We start from the raw sequence: 6,056 nt of genomic DNA on the forward strand, positions 1-6,056 counted from the left end.
TCTGTCTTCGTTACTACATCTGCATTCAGATCACTTTCTGCGATCAGTTCACCCAGTCTTCATTTCTCCCTCTGTCTTCATTACTACATCTGCATTCAGTTCTCTTTCTGTGTTCAGTTCATCCTGCCTTCAGTTCTCCCTCTGACGTCAGCTCTCTCTCTGTCGAAAGTCTCCCTCTGACTTTATGTCTCTCTGTGTCTTCAGGCCAGCATTTCTTCATTTCTCACTCTGTCTTCATTACTCCATCGGCTTTCAGTTCTCTTTCTGTGATCAGTCCACCCTTTCTTCATTTCTCCCTCTGTCTTCATTACTCCATCTGCATTCTGTTCTCTTTCTGTGATCAGTTCACCCTGTCTTCATTTCTACCTCTGTCATATTTACTCCATCTGCATTCAGTTCTCTTTCTGTGATCAGTTCACCCTGTCTTCAGTTCTCTCTCTGATTTCAGTTCTCTCTCTGTCGATTTTTCCCCTCTGACTTGAGATCTCTCTGTGACTTCAGTCAACACTTTCTTCATTTCTCCCTCTGTCTTCATTACTCCATCTGCATTCAGTTCTCTTTCTGTGATCAGTCCACCCTTTCTTCATTTCTACCTCTGTCAACTTTACTCCATCTGCATTCAGTTCTCTTTCTGTGATCAGTTCACCCTGCCTTCAGATCTCCCACTGACTTCAGCTCTCTCTCTGTCGACAGTCTCCCTCTGACTTTAGATCTCTCTGTGTCTTCAGTCCACCCTTTCTTCATTACGCCCTCAGTCTTGATTTCTCAATCTGCATTCAGTTCCCTTTCTGTGATCAGACCACCCTTTCTTCATTTCTCCCTCTGTCTTCATTAATCCATCTGCATTCAGCTCTTTCTGTGATCAGTTCATCCTGTCTTCAGTTCTCTCTGTCTACATTACTACATCTGCATTCAGTTCTCTTTTTGTGATCTGTTCACCCTGTCTTCAGTTCTCCCTCTGACTTCAGCTCTCTCTCTGTCAGCAGTCACCATCTGCCTTTAGATCTCCGTCTGCCTTCAGTCCACCCTTTCTTCATTTATCACTCTGTTTTCATTACTCCATCTGCATTCAGTTCTCTTTCTGTGATCAGTTCACCCTGTCTTCACTTTTCCCTCTGTCTTCATTACTCCATCTGCATTCAGTTCTCTTTCTGTGATCAGTTTACCCTTTTTTCACTTCTCTCTCTCTCTTCATTACTTTATCTGCATTCAGTTCTCTTTCTGTGATCAGTTTACTCTTTCTTATTTCTCCCTCTGTCTTCATTACTCCATTTGCATTCAGTTCTCTTTCTGTGATAAGTCCACCCTTTCTTCATTTCTCCCTCTGTCTTCATTAATCCATCTGCATTCAGTTCTCTTTCTGTGATCAGTTCATCCTGTCTTCAGTTCTCTCTGTCTACATTACTACATCTGCATTCAGTTCTCTTTCTGTGATCAGTTCATCCTGCCTTTAGTTCTCCCTCTGACTTCAGCTCTCTCTCTGTCGAACTTCTCCCTCTGACTTTAGATCCCTCTGTGTCTTCAGTCCACCCTTTCTTCATTTCTCCCTCTGTCTTCATTACTCCATCTGCATTCAGTTCTCTTTCTGTGATCAGTCCACCCTTTCTTCATTTCTCCCTTTGTCTTCATTACTACATCTGCATTCAGTTCTCTTTCTGTGATCAGTTCATCCTGCCTTCAGTTCTCCCTCTGACTTCAGCTCTCCCTCTCTGTCGACCTTCTCCCTCTGATTTTAGATCCATCTGTGTCTTCAGTCCACCCTTTCTTATTTCTCCCTCTATCTTCATTACTTCATCTGCATTCAGTTCTCTTTCAGTGATCAGCCCACCCTTTCTTCATTTCTCCCTCTGTCTTCATTACTCCATCTGCATTCAGTTCAATTTCTGCGATCAGTCCCACCTTTCTTCATTTCTCTCTCTGTCTTCATTACTCCATCCGTCTTCAGTTCTCTTTTTGTGATCTGTTCACCCTGTCTTCAGTTCTCCCTCTGACTTTATATCTCTCTGTGTCTTCAGTCCACCCTTCCTTCAGTTCTCCCTCTGACTTCGGCTCTCTCTCTGTCAACAATTTCCCTCTGACTTTCGATCTCTCTGTTTCTTCAGTCCACCCTTTCTTCTTTTCTCCCTCTGTCTTCATTACTCCATCTGCAGTCAGTTCACTTTCTGTGATCAGTCCACCCTGTCTTCATTTCTCCCTCTGTCTTCATTACTACATCTGCATTAAGTTCTCTTTCTGTGATCAGTTCACCCTTCCTTCATTTCTCCCTATATCTTCATTGCTCCATCTGCATTCATTTCTCTTTCTGTGATCAGTTCACCCTGTCTTCAGTTCTCTCACTGACTTCAGGGCGGCACAGTGGCACAGTGGTTAGCACTGCAGCCTCACAGCTCCGGGGACCCGGGTTCGATTCTGGGTACTGCCTGTGCGGAGTTTGCAAGTTCTCCCTGTGTCTGCGTGGGTTTCTTCCGGGTGCTCCGGTTTCCTCCCACATGCCCAAGACTTGCAGGTTGATAGGTTAATTGGCCATTATAAATTGACCCTAGTATTGGTAGGTGGTAGGGAAATATATAGGGACAGGTGGGGATGTTATTCGAATATGGGATTCGTGTAGCATTAGTATAAATGGGTGGTTGAATGTCGGCACAGACTCGGTGGGCCGAAGGGCCTGTTTCAGTGCTGTATCTCTAAACTAAAAAAAGTTCTATATCTGTCGACATTCTCCCTCTGACTTCAGATCTCTCTGTGTCTTCAGTCCACCCTTTCTTCATTTCGCCCTCTGTCTTGATTTCTCACTCTGCATTCAGTTCTCTTTCTGTGATCAATCCACCCTTTCTTATTTCTCCCTCTGTCTTCATTACTCCATCTGCATTCAGTTCTATTTCAGTGATCAGTGAACCCTTTCTTCATTTCTCCCTCTGTCTTCATTACTCCATCTGCATTCTGTTCTCTTTCTGTGATCTGTCCACCCTTTCTTCATTTCTTCCTCTGTCTTCATTAGTCCATCTGCATTCAGTTCCCTTGCTGTGATCAGTTCATCCTGTTGTCAGTTCTCTCTCTGTCTTCATTACTCCATCTGTTTTCAGTTCTCTTTTTGTGATCAGTTCACCCTGTCTTCAGTTCCCCCTCTGACTTCAGTTCTCTCTGTCGACTGTCTCCCTCTGACTTTATATCTCTCTGTGCCTTCAGTCCACCCTTTCTTCATTTCTCCCTCTGTCTTCATTACTCCATCTGCATTCAGTTCTCTTTCAATGATCAGTGAACCCTTTCTTCATTTCTCCCTCTGTCTTCATTACTCCATCTGCATTCAGTTCCCTTGCTGTGATCAGTTCATCCTGTTTTCAGTTCTCTCTCTGTCTTCATTACTACATCTGCATTAAGTTCTCTTTCTGTGATCAGTTCACCCTTCCTTCATTTCTCCCTCTGTCTTCATTACGACATCTGCATTAAGTTCTCTTTCTGTGATCAGTTCACCCTTCCTTCATTTCTCCCTCTGTCTTCATTGCTCCATCTGCATTCAGTTCTCTTTCTGTGATCAGTTCACCCTGTCTTCAGTTATGTCACTGACTTCAGTTCTCTCTCTGTCGACATTCTCCCTCTGACTTTAGATCTCTCTGTGTCTTCATTCCACCCTTTCTTATTTCACCCTCTCTCTTCATTACTCCATCTGCATTCAGTTCTCTTTCAGTGATCAGTGAACCCTTTCTTCATTTCTCCCTCTGTCTTCATTACTCCATCTGCATTCAGTTCCCTTGCTGTGATCAGTTCATCCTGTTTTCTGTTCTCTCTCTGTCTTCATTGCTACATCTGCATTCAGTTCTCTTTCTGTGATCAGTTCATCCTGCCTTCAGTTCTCCCTCTGTCTTCAGCTCTCTCTCTGTCAACAGTTTCCCTCTGCCTTTAGATCACTCTGTGCCATCATTCCTCTCTTTCTTCATTTCTCCCTCTGTCTTCATTACTCCATCTGTCTTCTGTTCTCTTTTTGCGATCAGTTCACCCTGTCTTCAGTTCCCCCTCTGACTTCAGTTCTCTCTGTCGACAGTCTCCCTCTGACTTTATATCTCTCTGTGTCTTCAGTCCACCCTTTCTTCAAATCTCCCTCTGTCTTAATTACTCCATCTGCATTCAGTTCCCTTGCTGTGATCAATTCGTCCTGTTTTCAGTTATCTCTCTGTCTTCATTACTCCATCTGTCTTCAGTTCTCTTTTTGTGATCAGTTCACCCTGTCTTCAGTTCCCCCTCTGACTTCAGTTCTCTCTGTCGACAGTCTCCCTCTGACTTTATATCTCTCTGTGTCTTCAGTCCTCCCTTCCTTCAGTTCTCCCTCTGACTTCGGCTCTCTCTCTGTCAACAATTTCCCTCTGACTTTAGATCTCTCTGTGACTTCAATCCACCCTGTCTTCATTTCTACCTCTGTCTTCATTACTCCATCTGCATTCAGTTCACTTTCTGTGATCAGTCCACCCTGTCTTCATTTCCCCCTCTGTCTTCATTACTACATCTGCATTAAGTTCTGTTTCTGTGATCAGTTCACCCTTCCTTCATTTCTTCCTCTGTCTTCATTGCTCCATCTGCATTCAGATCTCTTTCTGTGAACAGTTCATTCTGCCTTCAGTTCTCCCTCTGACTTTAGCTCTCTCTCTGTCGACAGTCTCCCTCTGACTTTAGATCTCTCTGTGTCTTCAGTCCACCCTTTCTTCATTTCGCCCTCTGTCTTGATTTCTCACTCTGCATTCAGTTCTCTTTCTGTGATCAGTCCACCCTTTCTTCATTTCTCCCTCTGTCTTCATTACTCCATCTGCATTCAGTTCTCTTTCTGTGATCAGTTCATCCGGTCTTCAGTTCTCTCTCTGTCTTCATTACTACATCTGCATTCAGTTCTCTTTCTGTGATCAGTTCACACTGCCTTCAGCTCTCCCTCTGACTTCAGCTCTCTCTCTGTCGACAGTCTCCCTCTGACTTTATATCTCTCTGTGTCTTCAGTCCACCCTTTCTTCATTACGCCCTCTGTCTTTATTTCTCAATCTGCATTCAGTTCCCTTTCTCTGATCAGACCACCCTTTCTTCATTTCTCCCTCCGTCTTCGTTACTACATCTGCATTCAGATCACTTTCTGCGATCAGTTCACCCAGTCTTCATTTCTCCCTCTGTCTTCTATACTCCATCTGTCTTCAGTTTTCTTTTTGTGATCAGTTCACCCTGTCTTCAGTTCTCTCTGTGACTTCAGTTCTCTCTCTGTCTTCATTACTACATCTGCATTCAGTTCTCTTACTGTGATCAGTATACCCTTTCTTCATTTCTCCCTCTGTCATCTTTAATCCATCTGCATTCAGTTCTCTTTCTGTGATCAGTTCACCCTTCCTTCATTTCTCCCTCTGTCTTCATTGCTTCACCTGCATTCAGTTCTCTTTCTGTGATCAGTTCACCCTGTCTTCAGTTATGTCACTGACTTCAGTTCCCTCTCTGTCGACATTCTCCCTCTGACTTTAGATCTCTCTGTGTCTTCATTCCACTCTTTCTTATTTCACCCTCTCTTCATTACTCCATCTGCATTCAGTTCCCTTGCTGTGATCAGTTCATCCTGTTTTCAGTTCTCTCTCTGTCTTCATTACTACATCTGCATTCAGTTCTCTTTCTGTGATCAGTTCATCCTGCCTTCAGTTCTCCCTCTGACTTCAGCTCTCTCTCTGTCAACAGTTTCCCTCTGACTTTAGATCACTCTGTGCCATCATTCCTCTCTTTCTTCATTTCTCCCTCTGTCTTCATTACTCCATCTGTCTTCTGTTCTCTTTTTGCGATCAGTTCACCCTGTCTTCAGTTCCCCCTCTGACTTCAGTTCTCTCTGTCGACAGTCTCCCTCTGACTTTATATCTCTCTGTGTCTTCAGTCCACCCTTTCTTCAAATCTCCCTCTGTCTTAATTACTCCATCTGCATTCAGTTCCCTTGCTGTGATCAGTTCGTCCTGTTTTCAGTTATCTCTCTGTCTTCATTACTCCATCTGTCTTCAGTTCTCTTTTTGTGATCAGTTCACCCTGTCTTCAGTTCCCCCTCTGACTTC

The sequence above is a fragment of the Heterodontus francisci genome, unplaced genomic scaffold, assembly GCF_036365525.1.
Source record: "Heterodontus francisci isolate sHetFra1 unplaced genomic scaffold, sHetFra1.hap1 HAP1_SCAFFOLD_279, whole genome shotgun sequence".
In the NCBI taxonomy this organism is placed as follows: domain Eukaryota; kingdom Metazoa; phylum Chordata; class Chondrichthyes; order Heterodontiformes; family Heterodontidae; genus Heterodontus; species Heterodontus francisci.